This window comes from Giraffa tippelskirchi, chromosome 5, assembly GCF_054371585.1.
Source record: "Giraffa tippelskirchi isolate mGirTip1 chromosome 5, T2T-mGirTip1v1.2.pri, whole genome shotgun sequence".
Classification (NCBI taxonomy): Eukaryota; Metazoa; Chordata; class Mammalia; order Artiodactyla; family Giraffidae; genus Giraffa; species Giraffa tippelskirchi.
Window position 1 is genome coordinate 161,878,153 of NC_137279.1, and position 27,763 is coordinate 161,905,915.

At 43.3% G+C, this 27,763-nt stretch overlaps 2 protein-coding genes across 5 annotated transcripts in view; one reads left to right on the top strand and one right to left on the bottom strand.

Annotated features, from left to right (window-relative positions):
* Positions 1-27,763, top strand: part of LOC145505040 (uncharacterized) — a 387,325-nt gene that overhangs the window by 276,791 nt on the left and 82,771 nt on the right. Inside the window, exons 5-9 of one of the 3 annotated variants that reach the window (XR_014052734.1) lie at positions 5,119-5,219; positions 6,303-6,406; positions 6,782-6,876; positions 7,323-7,462; positions 9,057-9,134. The exons of 1 other annotated variant lie outside the window; for it this stretch is intronic. The gene's annotated coding sequence lies outside the window, so the exon portion shown is untranslated. Of the gene's footprint in view, positions 1-2,806; positions 5,675-6,302; positions 6,407-6,781; positions 6,877-7,322; positions 7,463-9,056; positions 9,135-27,763 lie in introns of those variants that run through there. One more of the 3 variants, XR_014052733.1, reaches the window with a different exon arrangement.
* LOC145505041 (uncharacterized) overlaps positions 1-27,763 on the bottom strand; it is a 128,935-nt gene that overhangs the window by 39,702 nt on the left and 61,470 nt on the right. The window contains exon 3 of one of the 2 annotated variants that reach the window (XM_081486712.1): positions 5,375-5,438. The exons of the other annotated variant lie outside the window; for it this stretch is intronic. The gene's annotated coding sequence lies outside the window, so the exon portion shown is untranslated. The remainder of the gene's footprint in view (positions 1-5,374; positions 5,439-27,763) is intronic. 2 annotated transcript variants of the gene reach the window in all.

A 27,763-nucleotide genomic window follows, 5' to 3' on the forward strand; every position in this document is an offset into this window, starting at 1 on the left:
TGTTACTCACAATGCCCTGTTTGCTCCCCTGTCTGCCCTACCAGATTGCTTCGTTTCACCTTGGTTTATAAATATTAAAGTGGCCCACCCACATTTAGTGATTAGCTTCTATACCCTGGGCTGTGGCCCAGGCACAGCAGATTCAGAGGTTAATAGATGATCATTCTTGACCTTGAAGATCCCCCACTCTAGTGCCAGAGATATGCTGTAGGCTCTGTCTGTGTCTCTGAGCACAGGACTAGTTAACAGTGGGCTCATGTTCAAATCCCAGTTCCATCACTGACGAGCCATGTAATCTGGGTGAGTTTATCTTTCTGAGCCTCAGTTTCTCATCTGTAAATTGAAATAATAGAAGCTACTTCAGAAGAGTGGTTGTAAGGATTAAAGTAGCACTCTGTAAGCATCCATTATTATTTTTATTATAGTAGATGCTTAGTTGCACACACGCATTCTCAGTTGCTCAGTGGTGTCTGACTCTTTGTAACCCCATGGACTGGAGCCCAGCAGGTTCCTCTGTCCCTGGGATTTCCCAGGCAAGAATACTGGAGTGGATGGTCATTTCCTCCTCTAGGGGATCTTCCTGAACAAGGGATCGAATCTGCATCTCTTGCATCTCCTGAATTGGCAGGTGGATTCTTTATCACTGACCCACCTGGGAGGCCCAGGCGCATGGTTCAGTTCAGTTCAGTCGCTCAGTCGTGTCCGACTCTTTGCGATCCCATGAATTGCAGCACGCCAGGCCTCTCTGTCCATCACCAACTCCCAGAGTCTACCCAAACCCATGTCCATCGAATCGGTGATGCCATCCAACCATCTCATCCTCTGTTGTCCCCTTCTCCTCCCACCCCCAATCCTACCCAGCATTAGGGTCTTTTCCAATGAGTCAACCCTTCGCATGAGGTGGCCAAAGTATTGGAGTTTCAGCTTCAACATCAGACCTTCCAATGAACAACCAGGATTGATCTCTTTTAGGATGGATTGATTGGATCTCCTTGCAGTCCAAGGGACTCTCAAAAGTCTTCTCCAACACCACAGTTCAAAAGCATCAATTCTTTGGCGCTCAGCTTTCTTCACCGTCCAACTCTCACATCCATACATGACCACTGGAAAAACCATAGCCTTGACTAGACGGACTATTGTTGGCAAAGTAATGTCTCTGCTTTTAAATATGCTATCTAGGTTGGCCATAACCTTCCTGCCAAGGAGTAAACGTCTTTTAATTTCATGGCTGCAATCACCATCTGCAGTGATTCTGGAGCCCCAAAAAATAAAGTCTGACACTGTTTCCACTGTTTCCCCATCTATTTCCCGTGAAGTGATGGGACCAGATGCCATGATCTTAGTTTTGTGAACGTTGAGCTTTAAGCCAACTTTTTCACTCTCCTCTTTCACCTTCATCAAGAGGCTCTTTAGTTCTTCTTCACTTTCTGCCATAAGGGTGGTGTCATCCACATATCTGAGGTTATTGATATTTCTCCCAGCAATCTTGATTCCAGCTTGGGTTTCTTCCAGCCCAGCGTTTCTCATGATGTACTCTGCATATAAGTTAAATAAGCAGGGTGACAGTATACAGCCTTGACGTACTCCTTTTCCTATTTGGAACCAGTCTGTTGTTCCATGTCCAGTTCTAACTGTTGCTTCCTGACCTGCATACAGGTTTCTCAAGAGGCAGGTCAGGTGGTCTGGTATTCCCATCTCTTTCAGAATTTTCCACAGTTTATTGTGATCCACACAGTCAAAGGCTTTGGCATAGTCAATAAAGCAGAAATAGATGTGTTTCTGGAACTCTCTTGCTTTTTCGATGATCCAGCGGATATTGGCAATTTGATCTCTGGTTCCTCTGCCTTTTCTAAAACCAGCTTGAACATCTGGAAGTTCACGGTTCACGTATTGCTGAAGCCTGGCTTGGAGAGTTTTGAGCATTACTTTACTAGCATGTGAGATGAGTGCGATTGTGCGGTAGTTTGAGCCTTCTTTGGCATTACCTTTCTTTGGGATTGGAACGAAAACTGACCTTTTCCAGTCCTGTGGCCACTGCTGAGTTTTCCAAATTTGCTGGCATATCGAGGCAGCACTTTCACAGTGTCACCTTTGAGGATTTGAAATAGCTCAACTGGAATTCCATCACCTCCACTAGCTTTGTTCGTAGTGATGCTTTCTAAGGCCCACTTGACTTCACATTCCAGAGTACATGAAATGATGACTGAATTTATTCTCTCATTTGCTCTCTCTAACAAACCTTTTTACACCCTTCCCCACTATATGTATTCCAAATAGACAGCAAAAATACTTCCTTTCCCCATTTGAAGGATGAATTTAGGAGTGAATGAATGAATATATGAATATCTAACCCACTCAGCCTGTTCTGCATCCCCCACCTCCTCCTGGTGGCCATAGCTGCACTGTTTGTCTGGGAAGCGGGGAGCCCTGAGCCCTGGAGAAGTGATCCTGGCTTTCTCTCTGGGGGATGTGCCAGGAGCTCACCGTGATTTGGTCTGTGTCTAACACGGTCTGGGGGCAGGTGCTTCTGGGCTTTGTAAACACTGGGCCTCTGGGCTCTGCCCCAGAAGCCCCTCAGCTTCCCAGAACTGGTGGCGCCAGTTCCTGTTCAGCAGCTGCTCTTTCTGTAAGGCCTTTGCAAGCCTCAGTGCCCCTTCTGGTAAGTGCAGGGGCCAGGAGGGAGGTTCTACTTTCACATTCACTACCACACCCACAGGAGGGAGATTTCTCAGTGTGGAGGGGAAATTTCCTTTCTCTTTAGGCCTAACCTCAAGCTTGCTGCTGAACTCATTTTTTTTTTTTTCAGGACATACTCAATTTTCTGTTGAGGCTCGGGTGTCCCCAAGATCTAAACTTGGATCTGCTCCAGAAACAAGGGAGAACCATGGCCCTACTGAGCCCCTGCGGCAGGCACGCCCTGTGCTCAAGTGTGCATCCTGATGTGGCCCTGCCCCTGCCCCGTTTTACAGATGTGGAGACTGAGGCTCAGGGCAATGGAATAACTAGAGCTGGAATGTTCAAATGGGGAAATCTTCCCCTTAGAGCTTTGAAACAGTTGGAAATGGCCACAGAAAGGAAATCCCCAGACGGAATTAATCTTGGCTGCTTGTCTACTACATGCCCAACTCTATTCCTTTTCTTCCTGTAATCTGCATGTTTATTTGTGTCCATATCTGTGTCTCCTACTTGACTGCCTCTCCTCAAGGGCAGAGAAGGTGACTCGTTTATGCCCTTTCCCTGGTCCCAGCACAAGACCTGAGGCAGGAAGAGATTGCTGCTCTGAGAAGTTAAAAGCAAGAGAGTAAGCCAGTATGTCTGGTGGTGGAGAGTTAGTTGTGGGAAACTGCAGGGCAAGGCTGGAGATAAAACCAAGGCTGGATCCTATAGGCCATGGTGAGGGGGTCTGTCTTTAACTCTAAGGGAAAAAGGAAGTCACTTAAGGCTGTTGAGCAGGGCCCTTACATGTTGTGCTGTGTATACTCAATCATTCAGTTATGTCTGACTCTTTGCAACCCCATGAACTGTAGCCCATCAGGCTCCTCTGTCCAGGGACTTTTCCAGGCAAGAATACTGGAGCAGGTTGCCATTTCCTACTCCAGGGGACCTTCCTGACCCAAGGATTGAACCTGCATCTCAGATGTCTCCTGCATTGGCAGGCAGATTATTTACCACTGCGCCACCATGTTACAACAAAGTAATCTGGCTGATAGTGTGGGGAACAGATTGGAAAGTAACAGATGAGGAAGCTCAGTGAGGAGCTGTCCCAGTGGACCAGGCAAAAGATAAGAGAATCTCTCCAGGTCAGTGCTTCTCAGACTTGAGTGGGCATCAGAATCCCCTGGAAGGCCTGTTAAAGCCCAGCTTGCTGGCCCCACCCCCAGTTTCTGATTCAGTGGGTCTGGGGTGGGACCCACCTAAGAATTTGTACTTCTAGCAAAGTCCCAGGTGATGAGGATGCTGCTGATCCCCAAAGACCACTGGCTTTAGGGAGAGAAAAGAGGGAAAGGATGAGTGAGACAGTCTTATCCTTGAAGAGCTTCATCTCATGGGAGCACAGTGTGACTAGTGCAGTTCTAGAGAAGTGGATGCATCTGCATTTTGATAGCCCAGGGAGGGAACTCTCCTCCAGTTTGGGGTGGAAGAGGGGGTCAGAGGAAGCTTTCTGGAAGAGAGGACTCTTGAACTGAGTTACAATAGTTAAGTAGGAATCAACCAGGTGAGAAAGTTCAGCAGGAAAAATGGAAAGGAGGAGATGCTCAAATCAGAGGGCAAACCTTGAGCAAATGCAGGGAGGTGAGGAATAATGAGATTTGTTTGAGCAATTGAACAAGAGACTTCAAAATGAAGACAGTATATCAAGAAGGGCTTTGCATGCCTTACAAATTAAAGACTTTGGACTTGATTCTGTGGATCAGAGATTTGTAAACTATTTTAGGAGGAGGAGGGACTGGGAAGTATGTGGTGTAAGAGATGTCACAGACCTCTCTGAGAATCGGAACAAAGTTAATGTGCACACAAATAGAACTAAGGTGTACATTTCAGGATGTTCACAGATTTCCTGAAGGCTATCCATAAACTTTAAAAACCCACAAACAAACTCAAATCTCTGCAGTGCATGATGGGTTTTAAGCAGATAGGTATCTTAATTAGGTTTTAGTTTAGAAAGAACTCTCACTGGCCAAGTAAACAATGGATTTGAGCAGAGGTAACTGGGTAAAAGGTAATATATAACAGTGTGGGAAGGGACCAGTTTAACACCTATAACACAAATGTTAGGTTGGTTGTCAAGATCAGACTTGCTTTTTAGCAAAATCACTGCTCAATTCAAGAAGCATTGTTTGAGAGCTGAGTTCAGAGGCCGTCTTTGCCTGGCTATAAACCACCCCACCTACTAGAATCTGCCGGTCATCAGTCAGCTGAGGCCCAGATATCCCAGGCCTTTGAGGGCCAGGAGCCAAGGACGTGAAGGAAGGCAGTACTCTGATGAGCTGGGGAGAAGCCAAAAGGGCAAAGCAGGGTAGTGAGTTTTGGGGAGGCGGCCAGAGTGTCAGTCCTTCCAAAGGTTTTGCAATAGCCCTAGAAGTGCAGAGAACTAAGATGATTATCTCTGTTGAACAGATGGGACACCAAAGGCCAGAAAAGGTGAGAACTTGCCAAAAGACACGTAGCAAACATCAAGGCAGAACTGAGAAGAAAACTCATCAACACTGGATTCTTGGGTCAGTATCTCTCATCTTAAGCTGACCCTGGTGCAAATTTTGCCATAGCTGTAGCCTGTGGCTCTGTAATTGTGTAATTCTGTGATTCTAGCAGAAGGTTGTCTACAGTTAGCTCAATTCAAAAGAATACCTGCCTTTTCTCCCCAAAACCTTACCGTCAACCACCTGTGAAGTTTAGAGCCAGCCACTTGGCCTCTCTGCCTCAAGTTTTCTCTTCACCTATAAAATAAGAGGATGGCACTCAGTTCCACAAAACCTTCATCTTCTCTGGGCTACAGTGGTTCTACAAAGGCTTCAGTGATCCAAAATTCTGCCCCACAGCCTGGATGGGAGGGGAATTTGGGGAAGAATGGATGCATGTATTTGTATAGCTTAGTCTCTCTGCTATGGACCTGAAACAATCACAACATTGTTAATCGGCTATATTCCAATATAAAATAAAAAGCTACAAAATATTCTGCCCCAGCTTTTATCTGACAACAGGATTCTCACTAGCCCAACTCCTTTTCTTTACAGTTAGGAGGAATAAGAAGAAGAGAATTATAAAGATTAACATTTATTTCTTCCCATGGGCCAAACACTGATCTAAGTATAGATACTTTTATGTTTTAAAAAATACTTTTGAAGGCTACTGTTATTATTGTTTCCATTTGGTAAATTAGAAAACTAGTAACACAGAGAGAAGTTGTGTTACTTAACATAAGGTCATACAGCTAACTGTTTATAGAACCAGGGTTCAAACCCAAGCAGTTGGCTCAGGGTACATGGTCCTTAGGAGCTGAAGAGTGAGGGGTGGGAACTGCCAAGTGAAGTCTCAGTGATGGGAGGCTCACTCCCATCATCACTCACATCTTCACAGAAAGTTGTGCTATGTCACGCTACCCTCCACCCTCTGCAAAGCGATGCTTGTAAGATGTTATCTAGTGACTTGTGGAAGGAATTTCCAGATTAGGCAAATAAATATACAAGATACCTGGTTAAATTCAAATTTCCAGTAAAAAGCAAATAATTTTTTAAGTCTATCCCATGCAACATTTGTGACATATTTATATAAAAACTTTTCATTATTTATCTGAAATTCAGATGCTGCTGCTGCTGCTGCTGCTAAGTCGCTTCAGTCGTGTCCGACTCTGTGCGACCCCATAGACGGCAGCCCACCAGGCTCCACTGTCCCTGGGATTCTCCAGGCAAGAATACTGGAGTGGGTTGCCATTTCCTTCTCCATCAGATTTAGCTAGGCATCCTCTATTCTATATGACAAACCTACTTCCAATATAACGAAAATAAGGACAAGTCATGGCAACTTTCTTCTAGAAGACTGAGTAGGTATTGTTACCGTTTTGCTCCCTGGTCCAGAAGGTTGAAATGATGGTCTTGGTTGAATCATCTTCAAGGGAATAGGAATGACTACTCCTCCTTCATCTCAAATGGGAAGTCCAGAATGATCTGGAACGGGCCTTGTTCACTGGCTGCCCGCATCTCTGGCTGAATTTCCAGTGCCCTGCTCACAACTTGGAAGGTGACATAAACAGTGATCTCCCTCCTTCTCTGCTCCTCAACAGATTCCCAGGGCCCTTCTAGGACATTCAATCTTCAAATACTAATTATTGCTCCTCTCTGAACCTGAGAAATCGCTTCTGGAATAGTTAACGAAAAAGTAAGAAAAGCTCATATTAGATTCTCAAGTCAGAGTGGGTCATTTCTCAGGTTTTCCTCATACTGAATGTTGTGGAGTCTGGGGAGAATACCAAGACCCAAGGATTTTCTGATTTTAACAACATGTTGTGATTTCCCAAAATCCATCCCCTCCCCCGAATCCACCCCAGGAAATGGGTTTTGAAATATAAATACGTGGGGTTAGTCCACATCTGACACAGCTGTGCCGAAGCTTGCTTTCTCATGGCTGGCATCCCAAACAGACCCTGGGCTTGACCAAACTCCTACCTCCTCATCACAACCTGACCCTGGGCTTCCCTCTCTCCCTCACCACATCCCACCCATGCCCTGTGTGGAGTGGTTTTTATCAACAGAGCCTGTCTCATCTCATTAGGAAACTGGCTACTCACATGCTTTCAATCTGTTTTGTCTCCCCTGATTACCAAGATGTCCCAGACTAAATCGCACTTAAATGAAATGCATTTGGGTGGTGGACCCTGCGTGCCCCAGCAGAAATATTAAAGCAGCTGCCTAGAGCACAGCCAAGACTTTACATAAAGTGCACATCAGCATCCCAAAAGCAAAAGGTATTTTGAAAAGTGTTTTGTATTAACGTTCTTGAATATATACATTTATAGGCATATTGATGGGGCTTCCCTGGTTGCTCAGACAATAAGTAATCCTCCTGCAGTGCAGGAGACCCAGGTTCAATCCCTGGGGTCGGGAAGATCCCCTGGAGAAGGAAATGGCTACCCACTCCAGTATTCTTGCCTGGAGAATTCCATGGACAGAAGAGCCTGTTGGGCTACAGTCTATGGGGTTGTAGAGTTGGACAGGACTGAGTGACTAACACACACACAGGCATTCTGATTAGACCTCAGAGAGAGGTCATAGTATTTCCTTAAAAGAATTCATTTGAAAAAGATTTAGAACAGAGCAAAAATAAACCCTTCTTGGCTGAGAAGGATGGGGTCCCGGTTTTTTTTTTTTCTGAATATTTTCTTACTGAAACCCTCTAAGTTGATCTTATTAACCAGACATGTGCTTGGCTTTGTCAACTGGAGCCAGAATACCCCCATCATCATTACCTTCATTACCATGGCTGTGAGTCATTGATCACTATTTTTGTGCCAGGAATTTTGCTAACTATTCTACATGCTTTATATCACTGAATTCCCTAATGAGCTCCTATGAGAAGTATAATGTTTTCATTAAGATTTTTTTTTCCTAGTGCAGTTTAAGGTTCATGGCAGAGTTGAGGGACAGTACTAAGATGTCTTATAGACCACCTGTCCCCATATATGCATAGCCTACCTCATTATGAACATCACCCACTGGAGTAGTCTGTTTGTTTTAGTTGATGACCCTACATTAACACATCATGCATGTGTACTAAGTTGCTTCAGTGGTGTCCAACTCTGTGTGACCCTATGGGCTATAGCCTGCCAGACGCCTCTGTGCATGGGATTATCTAGGCAGGAATAATGGAGTAGGTTGCCATGCCTTCCTCCAGGAGATCCTCCCCATGCGAAGATCAAACCTTGGTCTCTTATGTTTCCTGCGTTGGCAGGCAGATTCTTTACTGCTAATGACACCTGGGAAGCCCCTTCACACATCATAATTACCCCCAAATCCGTACTCTACCCTTGTTACTGTACATTCTATGGGTCTGAACAAATGTATAATGACATATATCCATCATTAAAACATTATACATAAAGTACTTCCCCTGCCTTAAAAATCCTCTGTGCTCTACCTATTCATCCTCCCTGCCCCCTCCCAACTTCTTGCAACCACTCATCTTTCTGTCTCCATAGTCTTGCCTGTCTTAGAATGTCCTATAGTTGGAATCATAAAGCATGTAGCCTTTTCAGATTGACTTCTTTCACTTAAAAATTATGCATTTAAGTTTCCTTTTCATCACTTTTAGGGCTGAATAATAGTTGATTGTCTAGATGTACCACAGTTTATTTATCCATTCACCTACCGAAGGGTATCTTTATTGCATCCAAGTTTTGGCAACTATAAGTAAAGCTGCTATAAACATCTGTGTGTAGGTTTTTCTTTAGACATAAATCTTCAAAAACTATTATCTCCAGATCAAATGGTGAAATGTATTTAGCTTTGTACGAAATTGCCAAACTCTTCCAAAGTGACTGTACTATTTTGCATTTTCACCAGTGATGGATGAGAGTTGCAGTTGCTCCATTTTCTTGTCAGCACTTGTTATTGTCAGCATTCAGGATTTTGGCCATTCTTGTAAGTATGTAGTGGTATATCAATATTGCTTTAAGTTGAATTGCCTGTTGACATATGACATAGAGCATCTTTTCATATACTTATTTGCCATCTGTATATCTTCCTTGTGAGATATCTGTCAAGCTCTTAGATAACTTTTAATCAAGTTGTTTGATTTCTTGTCACTGAATTTTAAGAGTTCTTTATATATTTTGGATAACAGTCCTTTATCAGATGTCTTCTGCAAATATTTCCTCCTGCTCGTGGATTGTCTTCTCCTTCTCTTGATGTTGTCTTTCACAGAGCAGAAGTTTTTAATTTCAGTGAAGATCAGTTTAATGATTATTTCTTTCATGAATCACGTATTATATCTAAAAAGGCACCATCATACCTACATCTAGATTTCTTTCCTATGTTACTTTTGAAGAGTCTAAAGTATGAGACTATTTACATATAGGTCTGTAATCCATTTTGAGTTAACTTTTGTGAAGGGTATAAGGTCTCTGTCTACATTTATGGGTTTTTATTTTTTTTGCCTATGTATGTCCAATTGTTCCAGCTCCATTTGTATAAAAGACTGTATTTACTCCATTGCATTGCCTTTGTTCTTTTGTCAAAGATCAGTTGACTATATTTATGTGGGTCAATTTCTGGGCTCTCTATTGATCAATTTGATCTATTGATTGATCTATTTGTCTGTTTTTTCACCAATCCCACACTGTCTTGATTACTATAGCTTTATATAGTGAGTCTTGAAGTTGGATAGTTTTAGTCCTCCAATTTTGTTCTCCTTGTTGGCTAGTTGAGGCCTTTTGTTTCTACACATAAAGTTTAGAATTAGTTTGACAATATCCATGAAATAACTTGCTGAGGTTTTGGTTGGGATTATATTGAATCCATAGATGAAGTTGTAAAGAACAGACATTTTTATAATACTGATCTTCCTATGCATATATTTAGTTATTTAATTTTTTTATCAGAGATTTATAGTCTTAATCACATGAATCTTATACACATTTTGTTAGATTTACACCTAAGTTTTTAACTTTTGGGGGCTCTAATGTAAACAGTATTGTATTTTTACTTTCAAATTCCATTTGTTCATCACTGGTATGTGTGTAAGCAACTGACCTTTGTATATTGATCTGTACAATAAGTGATCTTGTAAAAACCACTTATTAGTTTCAGGAGATTTTTAGCAATTCAGATTTTCTTAAATTACCATATCATCTGTAGACAAAATAGTTTTATTTTTCTTTTCCAAGTCTGCATACTTGTTATTTTATTTTCCTTTTTTGTCTTAGTGCATTAGCTAAGTGTGATGTTGAAAGGAGTGGTGAGGTGCATCCTTGTCTTGTACCCAATTTTAGTGTGAAACCTTGGAGTTTTTCATCATGTGTGGTGTTAGTTGTGGGGTTTTTGAAGATATTCTTTATCAAATCAAGGAAGTTCTTTATTCATAATTCACTAAGAGTTTTTACTATGAATGGTTTTTGGATGTTTTTTCTGCATCTATTGATATGATCATGTGATCAAGTGACATTTTTTTCCCCTTAGCCTGTTGATGTAATGGATTACTTGAATTGATTTTCTAATTTTCAACCAGCCTTACTTACCTGGGATAAATCCCACTTGGTTGTGGTGCATATTCTTTTATATATTGTTGGATTTAATTTGCTAGTATTTTGAAGAGTTTTGCATCTATGTTCATGGGAGATATTGGTCTGTAGCCTTCTTTTCTCACAATGTCTTTATCTGTTTTTGGTATTAGGATAATGCTGACCTCATAGAATGGGTTAGGAAGTATACATTTGACTTCTTCTATCCTTTGAAAAAGATTAATGAGCTTTGGTGTAACTTTTTTTAAATGCTTGGTAGAATTCACCACTGAACCCATTTGGTCTTGGTGCTCTCTGTCTTGGAAGGTTATTAACTGATCTATTAGGATTAATAATTTCTTTAATAGACACAGGCCTGTTCAGATTATCTATTTCTTCTCATGCAAGTTTTAGCAAATTATGTCCTTCGTGGAATTGGTTAATTTCACCTAAATAATCGAATTTGTAGGTATAGAGTTGTTCATAGTATTCCTTTATTTCCCTATGTTAGCCATAGAATCTGTAGTGATTGTATCAGGAGGTACAATTTTTAATCCCTATTTTGTGGATGAGGAAATTGAGAGTTAAGAAGATTACTTGATATGCCCAGGGTCACATAACTAATCAAGGTGAAAGCTGATGTTCTAACCCCAGACTGTACAACCCAAAGCTGGAACATTCAGTCTTGGCGACCCTTACTTCCCAGAGATTGGTGGCAAGGCAGTTCTGGGAACATAGGTACATAGTAACTGTTTGGCCAAGGGTATTAAAGAGACTCATTCATTTTTCATGGCCTGCCTCAAAACTCTCCTGGATGTAGATAGTAGACCCAGCCCTCCTCTTTGTACCTCCTTGGCCTATGAAGGCATTTATAAGAGTTTGAGTTCCTTTGAGGTGATGAGAGGACATGATGCAGAAAAGGAAAATACTTTGATGCCAGACAGAGCTGGATTAAAATGATGCCTCCAAATTTAACCAATTCTATGAAAATGGTACAGAAAACTCTAAATTTTAGTTTCCTCATGTATAAAAATTTCATTTGTTTCACAGGATTGTTATAAGTGTTAACTAGAAAAATTTAGCCTGCATTCAGGCATCCAGAATTTTTTGAGCACTTATTATGTGCAGAGGCCATTAGGAACTTGCTCAATGCCCATTACTATCCTTTCAGGACAGGGATTATATATTCCATGCTTTTCATCCCCATGACCCAGGAGACAGCCTAGGATAGAATGTGTGCTCATTAAATGGCGATCGTACGATGTTTACATAAATTAACAAATAAATAAAATATAAGTCAAAACTCCATGACATGACATATGTAGCCCACCTAGTTTATCTTTGTGGGCTCATGTGTCCTCCAGCTACACATGATTGGTAGCTGGAGGGTAGGGGTTTAATTGGTATTCAGCAAACAAACCATGTCTTTCCATGTCTCAGCATCAACCCAGTACTCAAATAATTCTCAGTCTTGAATGCCTGCCACACCCTTTTTGTCCACCTGGCAAGCTACTCAGTAGTCTTAGTTTTACCTAATGGAAAATTCAGAATAAATCTGCTTCTACTCTTCATACCAGCTTTTCAAATAGTTGAAATCATTCTCCATGACTCCCTTCCTTATCCTATCCTTCCAGGTCATATTTTCTTCCTTGTTCCCAATAATTCTTGTAGATGATGGTCTGAATTCCATAGTATCTTGGGTCCTCCCCACTTAGCCAGTTGCCTCTTAGTCATCGTCTTGGGCTTCCTTCGTGGCTCAGGCAGTAAAGAATCTGCCTGCAATGAGGGAGACCCGGGTTCAATCCCTGGGTCAGGAAGATCTTCTGGAGAAGGAAATGGCAACCCACTCCAGTATTCTTGCCTGGAAAATCCGTTGGGCAGAAGAGTCTGTGGGCTACGGTCCATGGGGTTGCAAAGAGTTGGACACGACTGAGCAACTAACATGTTCACTTCTACTTTCTTAGCCTTTCTTTTGCTGGCTATTTATTGAGAACCTACTAGATGTAAGACAAAACAGATTTTGTCACAAGAAGAAAAGTTTGTGAAGCTTATATTTAAGTGAGAAGCTGGACAACAAACAAATAAAAATTGAATTTATATATTGGCTGTAGATGCATCAGAGAGAACAAGAAAATTAGCAGGTGAGGAGAGAAGGAAGAGTGTGACGATTATGGATGGGTGTACCTCTGAAGCGAGATGCTGAAGGAAATGAGGGTGCAAGCCATGTGACTATCTGGGGGAGGTGCCTTCCAGATGGAGAGAAAAGCTAGTATAAGTGCCCTCAGGCAAGAGCACCTTTGTATGTTTGTGGCAGTGCCAGGAGGCCCATGTGATGGAGCAGAGGGAGTGGGAGAAAACACAGTTGGTGATGAGTTCTAAGAGGAACTGAGGGCAGATTATGTAGGTCCTCCAGGACAATGAGAAGGACATTGTTTTAAGTGAGATGGAAATTTAACAGAGAGTTTATCTGAATCACATAAAGACTTCTCTCTGAGGACTTTACAAAGCTGAGTTTTAGAGGAGCAAGCATAGAATCAGAGATACCTAGTTAGGGGTTATTGCAGTAACCACAGCAGGAGATGATGGTGGCTGGAAAATGCTAATGCACTAGAATTCTGGATGTACTTTGAAAGCAGAGCCCACTGCATTTGTTAAAGGATCAAACGTGGGGCAGAAGACAGTGTACCTCAGTCTCCTTATTTATAAAATAGAGATATTATTTGTACTGTGCAGTTGTTAAGCTTCACAGTAGATGGTCAAGAAATGTGAATTTTCTCTCTCAGCAACTCAGTTGGCAGTGGTCACAGGACCATTAATTATGGTAGATTATTTAAAGTCTGGGTAGAGAGGAGAGATGATGAATTTCAAGTACCTGAAAGAAAGTGAAAGTGAAAGTCATTCAGTCGTGTCCAACTCTTTGCGACCCCATGAACTATACAGTCCATGGAATTCTCCAGGCCAGAATACTGGAGTGGGTAGCCTTTCCCTTCTCCAGTGGATCTTCCCGACCCAGGAATCAAACCGGGGTTTCCTGCATTGCAGGCAGATTCTTTATCAACTGAGCTATGAGGGAAGCCACCCGTGGGACCCCAAAAGGGAGAAGTACCATGGGAAACACATAGAGCATGATTTAGGATATAGTTCAGGGTGAAAGTTTGGGAGATGTCATTGAGTATGTAGCCCTGAAATCACAGGGATAAGTCAAGAATAGAGTCCTTTCCATTACCACAGTAATACTGTGAAATATTCATAGGACTAATATATACCTTGAAGAGGAAATCACAGCATCATTAGAAGCAGAATGAAAAATATGGTATCATATGAAATGAGGGAATAATTTTTCTGGAATATTGGGCTAAGAGAAGCCAGGAAAAATGAGCTGACACATTGGTATAGTTTCTTGGAAATGTAGCTTAATGGGAACCGAGCATCTCCATGGTTGTTAGTAATCAAGGTAGGGAAGACAGTTTAGGCAACATGTGTGTAAATCAAAGAGGCTTGAGTCTTCATCCAGGCCTTCCCCCTACACTATATTACCATTTTTTTAACAATATCCATGGAATTGTTATTGGTTTGATTGGCTGATAACACCTCTGGTTGATCAGATCTGGATTCTGCATCTATGGGCATGCTGGCTTTGCACAGATATGTGATCCATGGGAGCCCCCAGGGACACATGATAAATTCCATGCAACTATTTGTACATTGCAGAGGCTAGTCCCCCCTCTTACTGGTTTATTGGTATTTCTCCATCTGCCCCAGATGGCTGAGAATCAACAGAACTGGGCTCTTTCCTAACTCTGTTATCACCCAGCGGCATCTGTGTGTTGAGATGCTTGATCTGATCTGCACACTTGCACAATCGTGTGTGGTTCTGTGAGAAGGTCACAAATATACTATGATTCCAGAACAGTGTGTCAGGATGAAACATAGGGGATGTGTGGCTGGAAAATGATATATAAGGATGAACTGAAAGAGATAGTGTGTGTGTTGTTTTTTTTTTTTTTTGCGTGAGGGATAGGAGATTCAAGTAGGATGTGTCTTCAAATGCTTTAAGGGCAACTATTTGGGAAGGAAATTGACTTATTCCAATTTCATATTGACTAATATAGGGATAGATCAAAGAGATATACTTTGGTTCATTGTCATAAAAGGTATTTCTAATAACATTAACATCCAACAGTGAAATGAGCTGCCTTTGGAGGAGGATGACTGATGGAACCAACCTTTTTAGCTTGGATTCAAGCGTTGGATCTGACATTGGACTAGATGAATAACACCTTCTTGCCTCCTCCTCCCTTCTCATTATGTGCTCTTCCTATCTCTGTGGTCCTCTCACTTAACCTCAGAGGAACAAACCTATCTGTACTTTAATTGTGTTGGCCAAAAAGTTCATTTTGCATGAACTTTTTGGCCAACTCAGTACTAAGTGGGAGTCAAAGGGGCCCCTTTGTCTGCAAAACTCAAACTTTCAAAGTCAAAGGGGCCACTTTGTCTGCAAGATTTATACTTTCAGTTTGATCCAAGATATTCATAACTTTTTTGAGTGATTAATAGGGAAGGCAAATACCTTTCATTCCTCAGGGCTACCAATGACTGTGTGTTAAGTGACCTCATCTGAGCACTGAATGGCACCCCATCCCCTGAGGGTTTCTTCTCCTTGGTTGGCCCCAGGTCAAGGCTTGATCCAGTTTGCTTTGAGGGGAGGAATGTGAAGCATGCCCTCTGTGAAAGCCTAGAACAGATGTTATGTTTTCTTTCATGACTGGCTTTGCTAAGTGGCTTGTGAGCTGGGCCCTTGGAAATCAAACCAGGCTTGACCAGGGCGATTAATGAAGAGATGATCAGGTCCCTCAGACAAAGGGGGAAAGTCCAGAGGATAAGATGTAGGAAGGTGGGCTGTTCTAGAAGCTGGGGGAATATACAGGAGTCTCAAAACCAAAAAGAATCTAACAGGCCAAATAGTTTGACCCTTTGATTTTACAGATGAGGAAACTGAAGGGCAGAGAGACAGGGACTTCCTTGAAGTCATGCAGAAAAGCAGCCCTGTGAGGACTAGGACTGGGGCAAGGCAAGTGAGGCCCCTGCACGACCCTGATGGATTCCTCCTGAAATTTTCGTTTGCCTCAATCCTGAACCCTGTACCACCTAAGCTAGGGAACTCACCTGCCACACTCAAAGTCCCTCCAGGGAGCTTCTATTCATGGAAGGTACCATGTTTTCTTGCAGATGATCCTATCCCAGTTAGACTAAAGAAGGACCCTTGATCATAGGTGGCCAATACAGTCTGGCTAGCATCTTAAGGTCAGAGAAGGCAATGGCACCCCACTCCAGTACTCTTGCCTGGGAAACCCCATGGACGGAGGAGCCTTGTAGGCTGCAGCCCATGGGGTCGCAAAGAGTTGGACATGACTGAGCGACTTCACTTTCACTTTTCACTTTCATGCACTGGAGGAGGAAATGGCAACCCACTCCAGTATTCTTGCCTGGAGAATCCCAGGGACGGAGGAGCCTGGTGGGCTGCCGTCTGTGGGGTCGCACAGAGTCGGACACGACTGACACGACTTGGCAGCAGCAGCAGCAGCATCTTAAGGTAGTCTGGTATGGGCAGTTGTCCCATGGGCCTAAAGTGATTTAACAATCAGATTCTCTCCTGGGGAGTTGAATCAGCAATAAGAGGAGACAGTCTTTAGTGGCTGAAAGATAAAGTCAAGGGCAATCTTGCTCCTCAGTTCTGTTACTTTCACTGTTCTCTATCCATTCTTTTTTTTTTTTTTTTTTTAATATCCATTCTTGTGATGGGAAAGGAGAGAGGAAGGACCAGTCCTATGCCTCTCCCAATTTCCTCCTGTTGCTAAGGGGTGTATACCTCTTGTGTTCAGACTCTGCACTACTGTGGGGACTACCTGCCTCCCAGTCATCCATTTAACAATTAGTGATTGTTGGGTACAAAGTTTATTAACATTTGGCAATTAAGCATAAGTGCTTCCACCTTAGCAGAGAGACAGATACAAAAGAGATAATAATAGTACCATTTGATGAGTATTAACAAAGGAGAAAAGCAACATATTGTTGGGGAACCAGGAAAAGGTTCATAACCCTTCTAGTAGAACTAGGAGTAAGTACAAAGAAGACTTCCCCAAGGAGGCGTTGCCTGCACTGAGTTCTCAGCAATGGGCAGGATTTTGTCATGTGAAGAGTAAACATAAAGCATTCTAGGCTTGATCAAAGTACAGTATGTGCATGCATGCTAAGTCACTTCAGTTGTGTCCTACTCTTTGCAACCCTATGGACCATAGCCTGCCAGGCTCCTCTGTACAAGGGACTCTCCAGGCAAAAATACTGCAATGGGTTGCCATGCCCTCCTTCAGGGGCAAGGTACAGTAAGCCCCCTGCATATAAACACGTTCTATTCTGAGATTTCATTTTTAAGTTGCATTTGTTCATATAAGTCCAACAAAGTTAGCCTAGGTACCCAACTAACACAATCATTTATATAGTACTGAACTGTAATAGGTTTGTAATACTTTCCACATAAGTAATATGTAAACAATAGACAAACACAAAAACTAAGAAAACATTTTCAATCTTACAGTACAGTCGCTTGGAAAGTACAGTAGTACAGTACAATAGCTGATACGCAGGGGCTGGCACTTAGTGAACAGGCAAGAAGAGTTACTGCCTGGAGGAGGGAGAGGAGATAGGAAATGGTAGAGCTGAAGGATCATCAACAGTAGGAGACAGAGCTGTAGGGGGTTACAAACTGAAATTTCATTCACACCTGATGTTGATGGAACATACATTCACATTTATGAGAGCTCGCAACTTGAAGGTTCATATGTAGGAGACTCACTGTACAGAGCTGGGGACCAGCATGGCATGTATGGAGGAACTGAGAGCAGCTGGACAGTTGTATGAATTTCAGGTCAGCAGGGCAGAGCAAGAGGAGGAGGCTGATCCTTGTAAGCCATGCTAAGGAGCTTGGATTTCACACACCAGGGGAACTCTCTTACTCTGGTAATCCAAGACTACATTTGGTGCCAGGGCAAGCTTTCCTTGGCCCACGGAGGATTTTACAGAATTCTGAGCCTGACTGCCTTTAGACAGTGATGTCTCGGTTTGCCATGATCTCTAGTGCTCCCCCATTGCCTTTCCACGGTCCTGGCACTCATGTCTATTTCCTTCTACTGTCAGTAGGCTCTGAGGACATGATCCCTGCTCTGGATGCTGGAGAATCTCTGAAGAAATTTTGGCAGGCATAATCAGGCCTCTGCTTTACAAATGTGGATGAGGGCTTTTAGGGGCCCTCTGGAGGCAAGTAAGCCCTTTGGAGGCCATTGTAATAATCCAGGCAAAAGATGTCAAGGGCCTGGAAATACACCACAGAGGAGGATACAATAGGCATTGAGTGATGGCCCCTCCAGCCACTCTTGGGTGTTCTGGAGGCCTGGGGAAGTGTAGGAGATGAGCCAGCTATTCTATGCCAAGCACCACTTTACAAGACAGAATGCTGCGACAGTCCTAACCTGCTGGGTTCCTCCTATGTCACCGAGGCTTAACATCCATCGCCTCTTGCCAGGATCCCAACAATCCTGTGAGCTACTGCCCCTCCCTCACCATCTCATGAAGGCTCAGAGAGATGAAGCAGCTACCATGAAGGGTCCTTGCTAAGTGATTGGTCAGGAATAAAGCCAGAACTTGCTCTACTCTAGTTCACCTCGCATGCTGCCGGGTAGGTTTGTCTGGACACTGTTGGAGCCCAGAAGCTATGACAGCAGCATCTTTGGGAGCCGACCCAGCAGAGAACTGATACGGACTTAGGGAGGCTTCCCTGTTGGCTCAGATGGTAAAGAATCGGCCTACAATGTGGGAGATTCAGGTTAGATCCCTGCATCTAGAGGATCCCTTGGAGAAGGCACTGGCTACTCCAGTATTCTTGCCGGGAGAATTCTATGGGCATAGGAACCAGGCAGGCTACAGTCCATGGGGTTGCAAAAGAGTCGGACATGACTGAGAGCGACTAATGCTTTCACTTTCACTTCACTTGGGAGCCACACGACTGAGAAAAAAAGAACTGAAGGTAGACTACCCGAGAGGACAAGCTGAAATGTCGTGCATTTGGTGTATGTGTATTTGGCTTGGCAAAGCCCAGCTCTGTTTCTCAGAAATGAAAGTCTAAGTGCATTGACCTGTTAACACACAATGCCAGAGCCACGGTAGGTGTTGTTCTTTGGGGTCCACTGGCTACGAGAAGTGTGAAGGGGAAACTTGGCTGGAAAGGAACCTTCTGGAAGGGCCCCAGATGCCCTGGCTTGGGAGCTCCTGTCCCCAGCTCTGTTGTTCCTTTAGAAAACACTCCTATGGCCCTAAAAGTCCTACCTACAGACTCAAGTACCCCCTCTAAATCAGTTCTTCTCGAAGTATGGTTCTTAGACTGGCAGCAGCTCCATCACCTGGGAACCTGCTAGAAATGCAAATTATCAGACCCCACACAAACATCCTGAGTCAGAAACCAGAGGGTAGCACAGGACCAGTGCTCTGTGTTTCACCAAGCCCACTAGGGGATTCTGATGTGAGCCCAAGTTTGAGAACCCCTGCCATAGGTGATAATGTGATGATGTTGTGAATGTTTTACTGCCTGCTTTAATGTATCTCAGTTACTTTTCCTGCAATGTCCTGGGCTTCCTCCAAATGAATAAACACTTTCTGCCACATCACTTTGAGTCCAGCAGAATCCCAGTGTAGCCAAAATGTGGGCATGAACAGGTAGACCAACGGTCCATTCAAATTCAAATCCCATTCTGGCTTGTTTTGTTTTAATGTTGCTTAATCTGATCTTGGCTTGAATGGCAGTTCCTCAGGGAAGGCTTTCCAGCTTTCCCAGGCTAGGTTAGAGGCTTCTGTCATATTTTCCAGGAGTACCCCAAGTTTCTGCTCATCATCCCAGTACTCATCCATCAGTCTGTGTCACAATCACCTGTTTAATCAATAAGTGTCTTTTCTTCCACTTCAAGTCCAGCGAGGGTGGAGCCTGTAGGTTTCCTGTGCATCCTCCCCTCCCTATGGTAGAGTGGAGGAGCAGAGAGTAAAGATGTGTTCAGTTAACGGAACACCGAGCTCACCTGGAGGCCTCGTATAGTGGTTCCCTCAGGCTGGATTGTTTCTCCCCAGCTCCAGCTGTGGCTTTTTCTACCTTCTGATTCCAGCTTTAGCTAGCAGGTCCCCATCTCCTGACCACCCAACCCAACCCAGTTTGTCTTGACCATCCCACTACTTTGTCTTCAACTGAGCACTGAATCACTATTTAACAGTCTACTTGATGATTTTATGTTCTGAGTCCCTCATTCTCACTCCCCTAGAGTACAAGTTTCAAAGTCAGGGGGCTGGTTTATCTAGTCAACTGTGTCCCCTAGCACATCAGATTCCCAGTAAATGATTTTCAGATGATACATGACTTTTTACTGACTCATTACTCAAACACATATACTTCTTCTATGTATGACCATTTCAGAGATGGAGAAAGATAAATCCAAGAAGAGTACCAGTTGCCCAAGTCACACAGCTAGTGAGGAGCAGAACTGAGCTAGAATCTATGGCTTCTGGCGTTCAAGCCCATCCTCTTTCCACCACATCGCTTACCTTTTTGCTTGACTAAAATGTGTGGTATTTTTGGTCATCTCTATGTCTTGTTTGGAGAAATGTCTATTTAGATCTTCTGCCCATTTTTTTTATTGTGCTTTTCTTTTTGATGTTGAGCATGAGGGCTTTGACTGTGTAGATCCCAACAAACTGTGGAAAATTCTTCAAGAGATGGGAATACCAGACCACCTTACCTGCCTCCTGAGACATCTGTATGCAGGTCAAGAAGCAACAGTTAGAACTGGACATGGAACAACAGACTGGTTCCAAATCGGGAAAGGAGTACGTCAAAGCTGTATATTGTCACCCTGCTTATTTAACTTATATGCAGAGTACATCATGAGAAACGCTGGGCTGGAAGAAACACAAGCTGGAATCAAGATTGCCAGGAGAAATATCAATAACCTCAAATATGCAGATGACACCACCCTTATGGCAGAAAGCAAAGAAGAACTAAAAAGCTTCTTGATGAAAGTGAAAGAGGAGAGTGAAAAAGTCGGCTTAAAACTCAACATTCAGAAAACTAAGATCATGGCATCTGGTCCCATCACTTTATGGCAAATAGATGGGGAAACAGTGGCTGACTTTATTTTTTTGGGCTCCAAAATCATTGGAGATGGTGACTGCAGCCATGAAATTAAAAGACACTTGTTCCATGGAAGAAAAGTTATGACTAACCTAGAGAGCATATTAAAAAGCAGAGACATTACTTTTCCAGCAAAGGTCCATCTAGTCAAGGCTATGGTTTTTCCAGTAGTCATGTATGGATGTGAGAGTTGGACTCTAAAGAAAGCTAAGCACCAAAGAATTGATAGTTTTGAACTGTGGTGTTGGAGAAGACTCTCGAGAGTCCCTTGGACTGCAAGGAGATCCAACCTAAAGGAAATCAGTCCTGAATATAACTTTGGCCACCTGATGCAAAGAACTGACTCATTTGAAAAGACTCTGATGCTGGGAAAGATTGAAGGTGGGAGGAGAAGGGGATGACAGAGGATGAGATGGTTGGATGGCATCACTGACTCAATGGACATGAGTTTGAGTAAACTCCGGGAGTTGGTAATGGACAGGGAGGCCTGGCATGCTGCAGTCCATGGGGTCTCAAAGAGTCAGACATGACTGAGCGACTGAACTGAACTTAACTGAATCAAACGATGCTCAGCATCACTAATTATTAGAGAAATGCAAATCAAAACTACAATGAGATATCACCTTACATCAGTCAAAAAGATCATCAAAAAATCCAGAGACAATAAATGCTGGAGAGGGTGTGGAGAAAAGGGATCCCTCCTATACTGTTGATGGGAATGTAAATTGATACATTGGAGAACAGTATGGAGGTTCCTTTAAAAAACTAAAAATAAAAATTTTAAATGAAAAAAAAAAAATAGAACTACCGTATGATCCAGCAATCCCACTCCTGGGCATACATATGGAGAAAACCATAATTTCAAGGGATACATCCACCCCAGTTTTTATTGTAGCACTATATACAATAACCAGGACATGGAAGCAACTTAAATATCCCTCAGTGGAGGAATGGATAAAGAAGATGTGGTACATATGTACAATGGAATATTGCTCAGCATAAAAGGAATGAAACTGTGTCATTTGCAGAGTTATGGGTGGACATAGAGACTGTCATTCAGAGTGAAGAAATTCAGAAAGAAAAAAGCAAATATTTTATATTAAAACATATACGTGAAATCTAGAAAAATGGTATGGATGAACTTATTTGCAATGCAGAAATAGAGACACAGATGTAAAGAACTAAAGTATGGACATCAAGCAGAGAAGAAGGAGTAGGAAGAATTGGGAGACTGGGACTGACATATATATACACTACTATGTATAAAATAGATAACTGATGAGACCCTACTGTATACCATAAGGAATTCTACACAGTGCTGTGTGATGACCTCAATGGGAAGGAAATCTAAAAAGGTGAAGAGACATGTGTACGTAGAGCTAATTCACTTTCCTGCACAGCAGAAACAATACAATATTGTAAAGCAACTCTGTGTGTGTGTGTGTGTGTGTGTGTGTGAGTGAGTGTGTGTGTTTCACTCAATCATCTGACTCTTTGTGACCCCACGGAATGCAGCCTACCAGGCTCCTCTTTCCATGGTATTCTCCAGGCAAGAATACTGGAGTGGGTTGCTATGCCCTCCTCCAGGGGATCTTCCCAACCCAGGGATCGAACCCAGGTCTCCCACATTGCAGGTGGATTCTTTACCATCAGAGCCACTAGGACAACCCAAAGCAACCATACTCGCATAATAAAAGAAAACGTTTGATATTTTTTCTGGAAGTTGTAGGGAGTGACTGAATTCTTGAACTTCAAGGAAGTATTAGAATGGGTTGTGTTTTTACTATATAAGGTAGGTCCCTCTCTCCCCTTCTTGCTACAGTGACTAATCTTATTTCAAAGGCATCTGCTTTTCCATCCATGGGTCATGAAGCCACTGCTGCTGCTGCTAAGTCGCATCAGTCGTGTCCGACTCTGTGCGACCCCATAGACGGCAGCCCAGCAGGCTCCCCCGTCCCTGGGATTCCCCAGGCAAGAACACTGGAGTGGGTTGCCATTTCCTTCTCCAATACATGAAAGTGAAAAGTGAAAGTGAAGTCGCTGAGCCATGTCCGACTCTTAGCGACCCCATGGACTGCAGCCCACCAGGCTCCTCCGTCCGTGGATTTTCCAGGCAAGAGTACTGGAGTGGGTCACCACTGCCACACACCATAAACCCATCATTGACATTTTCTCGAAACTGTGTTAGTTGACAGCTCTGAATCATCAGCGCTGTGAAGATACCAGAAGAGCTGGTGCTGTCAAACCGTATTAGCTGGAGATGCCCTGCAGTTGCCAGTGGCTCCACTGATGTACCTGTGCTATGGCAGAGGCCCCTCCACCCTGCCTGGCTGTTGCAGATAGGAGTCCAGGGGATATGAAGGGGTGTCACTCCAGGAGGCAGATGATTTATGTCAGAGGATTAAACCTGATCCCATATCAAGTTCAAGATTTGCTCCATCAACCCAGAACCCCCAGAACCCCATCAGCTGTAGAGAAAGCCTCCCTGCTGTAACTTTGGAACAAAGTTTATTTTTTGAACCAAAAAAAGAATACCCATGTTCATTGAAGTATCTTTGATAATGGCAAAAAAAAAAAAAAAGTAGGGAATCGTAATACCAATTCTGGTACTTTCACAGGAATATTAGGCAGCTACTAGAATCTGAGTTAAAAATAGGTAGGCATAACTGGATTCTTATAATTAATTGGTTAAAAAATTAGGTTTCAACATGTAAAGTGCCAGATAAGCGTATTTTTAGTGATGTCTAGATGGGTTGATGGATGAATAAATAGAAGGATTATAGACAGATATGGAGGAAAGTAGGTATATAGCTAGATGGACAGACACATGGATGAGAGAGACATGAAAGACTGGAAAGACCTACACATATAATAACACATATAATAACCACTGTATATTAACAGTGATTATATCTGAATGGAGGTATTAAGAGTAATTTTTAAAATTGCTAACCTTTAGTTCCTGATTGCTGCTGTTGTTTTTCAGTTGCTAAGTTGTATCTCATCCTTTGCAGGCCCATAGACTGCAGCACATCAGGCTCCTCTGTCCTCCACTATCTTCCAGAGTTTGCTCAAATTCATGTCCATTGAGTCAGTGATGCTATCTAACCATCTCATCCTCTGCTGCCGCCTTCTCCTTTCGCCTTCAATCTTTCCCAGCATCAGGGAATTTTCCAATGAGTTGGCTCTTCACATCAGGTGGCCAAAGGATTGGAGCTTCAGCTTCAGCATCAGCCCTTCCAATGAATATTCAGGGTTGATTTCCTTTAGGACTCACTGGTTTGATCTCCTTGCAGTCCAAGGGACTCTCAAGAGTCTTCTCCAGCACCACAGTTCGAAAGTATCAGTTCTTCAGCACTCAGCCTTTGTTATGGTCCAACTCTCTCATCCATACGTGACTACTGGAAAAACCATAACTTTGACTATCTGGACCTTTGTTGGCAAAGTGATATCTCTGCTTCTTAATATTTAAGAGTAAATTTTCATTGCTCTGGTCAACATATAGTTACTGACACCAACAATTATAATATTCAGAGTCAAGAATTTATCTTTGACTTATGTTCCTCTCAATTTTTTCTGAGTGGATGTTCATAGCATCCTTCCAACCATCCCATCCAGCAAGCAGAATCTACTTGGACTTCAGGATGGCATTTAAACACTAGCCCATGTTATTTTTATATCCATTTCATGTCTTTTCATGATTCTGGATTGGTTTTGTGTTTTATTCCTTCTGTAGACCTGGGAGCCCCTGTCTACACTCCACCTTGCCACCAGTTATTCTCCTGATCAATTCCTACTCATGCTCCAAGACCTTCTTAAGAACTGCCTCTTCCTTTGTTGGTTCTTCCATCCCCTCCATGTACCACCTGTGTTCTCCCATTGCGCTTTACTCCCATTGTATCTTACTCTGTTTGAAACTTTTCCAATCTGTATGGTTATTATCCATATGCTTGCTGTCAGACTCTGTGTTCTTTGATACTCCATCTCACTTCTACCTCTGCATCAGGGCCTGATTGCCTAATAAAAACTCTTCTGCTTCTCCTGCAAGGATGCACCCATCAGTCTAAAAGGCACCTTGGCTAACATTCTTGATGCCATTCACTTAATCGACAGGCATTTACTGAGCATCTTCTATATGTCAATTAAAGAGATTAACAAGGTCCTCTCCCTCCAGAGGCTCACAGCCAGGTAGGGGAGCCAGACATGGGCACATAAAAATGAACCAAAAGCTTCTACCAGAGGATGTCAGTGTCCTATTGCAGCCTAGACAGCATGTCTTCTTGGAGTTCAAGAGATTTCTGCTGGCTGTATGGACAGGAAAGGACTTCCCAGGGGAGTTAGGGTTATAACTGGGACTTTAAAGAAGAGAAAGATTCAGACAAAGAGATGGGGAGGGCATTTCAGATGAAGGAACTAGTGTGGCAAAGGTGCAGAGGTCTTGGGCTCCTGGTGTGTTCATGGGGTGTACAGATTGTCGGAGTGGGAAGACATCAGACTTAATTCAGCCCTGGAGGCTGTATCTAGCTGATCAAACAGGGGCTGTGTGGTTTCTCTGAGCTCCAATTTCCTCACCTGTAAACTGGATGTTATATTATCTGTTTTACCTGCTGCGCAGGGAAGTTGGGAGAATCAAATAAGACCATATACCGTTTGGAAGCACTTTGTAAGTTACAAAGCAGTACATTTGTGGAAATCAAAGAATAATAAAAATCAACAATATAGCTAGAAAAAAAGGAGCTGGGGAAAGAAGGGAAATGCTGACGTATGTTAGAAATATTTAGGGCAGGGTTTGGGGAAGGCCTACAATATTCTGGATTTGTTTTTCCGTTTGGATCTCATCATCCCCAGTGTTACTTCTGTGAATTCTTGCTCATCAATATAGCCCCTCAGCCCCATGCCCCAGTCTGGGTTAGGTGCCTATCTCTGTGTTCCTAATCCCACTTAACTGCCAACACAGCCTTTTAATTTCTGTTAATGTATCTGTCTACCTGACCAGGCTGAGAGTTAACTGATAGCAGATGCCATTCCTTATTCATTTTATATCCTCAGTGCAGGGCACTAGTGGGCAAACAGTAATTATGTGCTAGTGATGACTCTCCTAAGGGCTATGAGTCATGAAGCTCCAGGTGGCAGTCATTTTGCTAAGCACATATTAAGAATTTGCTCATCCCTGCAACAACCGTGGGAAACAGGTCTTATTCCCATTTTATAGATAGAAGTAGTGAGTCTTGGGAAGCAAAATAACTCAATTATGTTTGCCCAATCTGTAAGCATTGGAATCAGCATTTAAGCTGAGGCAGTTAAGCTTCAGAATGCTATACCTTTCTTGTGAATTCACTCACTCATTCATTCCACTGGAGAAGGCAATGGCACCCCACTCCAGTATTCTTGCCTGGAAAATCCCATGGACGGAGGAGCCTGGTAGGATACAGTCCATGGGGTCGCTAAGAGTCAGACACGACTGAGCGACTTCACTTTCACTTTTCACTTTCATGCATTGAAGAAGGAAATGGCAACCCACTCCAGTGTTCTTGCCTGGAGAATCCCAGGGAGAGGGGAGCCTGGTGGGCTGCCGTCTGTGGGGTCGCACAGAGTCAGACACGACTAAAGCGACTTAGCAGCAGCAGCAGCAGCAGCAACAGCAGCATTCATTCCACTCATAATGATCATGTGTCTACCATGTGCCAGGAAACAGTCCAAGCTGAAGAAGGGATAAACAGGACCTGGAAGAAGGGATACACAGGATCTCAGATCATCCCAATCTTGTTGAAAAATGTGAAACAGTTGTTGTTCAGTCGCTGAAGTCATGTCCGACTCTTTGTAACCCCATGCACTGTAGCATGCCAGCCCTCCCTGTCCTTCACTATCTCCTGGAGTTTGATGAAACTCATGTCCATTGGTGATGCCATCCAATCATCTCATCCTTTGTCATCTCCTTCTTCTCCTGACCTCAATCTTTCCCAGCATCAGGGTCTTTTCCAATGAGTCAGCTCTTCGCATCAGGTGGCCAAAGTATTGGAAACAGATGAGGGACCAAAGCACAGAGCATCCCAGAGGTGTGGACAATTTGGCTTGGGTGGGGGTGGAGGAGGCCTCCCTTAGAGGAGAAAGGGAGACAAGGGCATGCTGTTCAGGCAGAGGAAGAGCCAAGTGTAAGAACATTAAGGTGGAAAGCAGCAGGTCTAGTGTGAATGTTGCAGGAAGTCTTCCTGACTAGACAGTGTGCTTCTTGAGGGTAGAAACCATGCCTTAAACAACTCCATTTTCATAACCATGCACAGCAGGTGTCCCCAACCACCCCTCCTCCTGCCACTGGGATATTATCCAGCAGGAGGTAGCAGCGGGCAAGTGAGCAAAGCTTCATCTGTAGTTCCCATGGCTTCCCATTGCTCATAGTACCACCTGATCCATCTCCCCCACTGGGTCCATGGAAAAATTATCTTCCACAAAACTGGTCCCTGGTGCCAAAATGGTTAGGGAATGCTGAGACACGGTGAAAGTTTGGTGAATGAATGATACTGGCTTCTACATTTAAAAGAAAAAAGAGTACATTTCACATTTCTGGAGCACATGGGAAGGCTGAATGGGAAGATGACCCCAACTTGCAAAGGGCAGCCAACGATGACCAGAAGTTAGAGAACTCACGTGCTTACCAAGAACCTCTTAGTTGGTTCCAAAGATCTCCATGCCCCCACCTCAAACCTACTCTCCTGTTAACAAGAAGCGAAAACAAGCCCTTGTCTAGAGTACTGTGGCTTTCGCAAGTTGCTAGGATATCAATATATTTACCCACAATCACAGACGTTTGGCTCAAGAACAGCCCACTC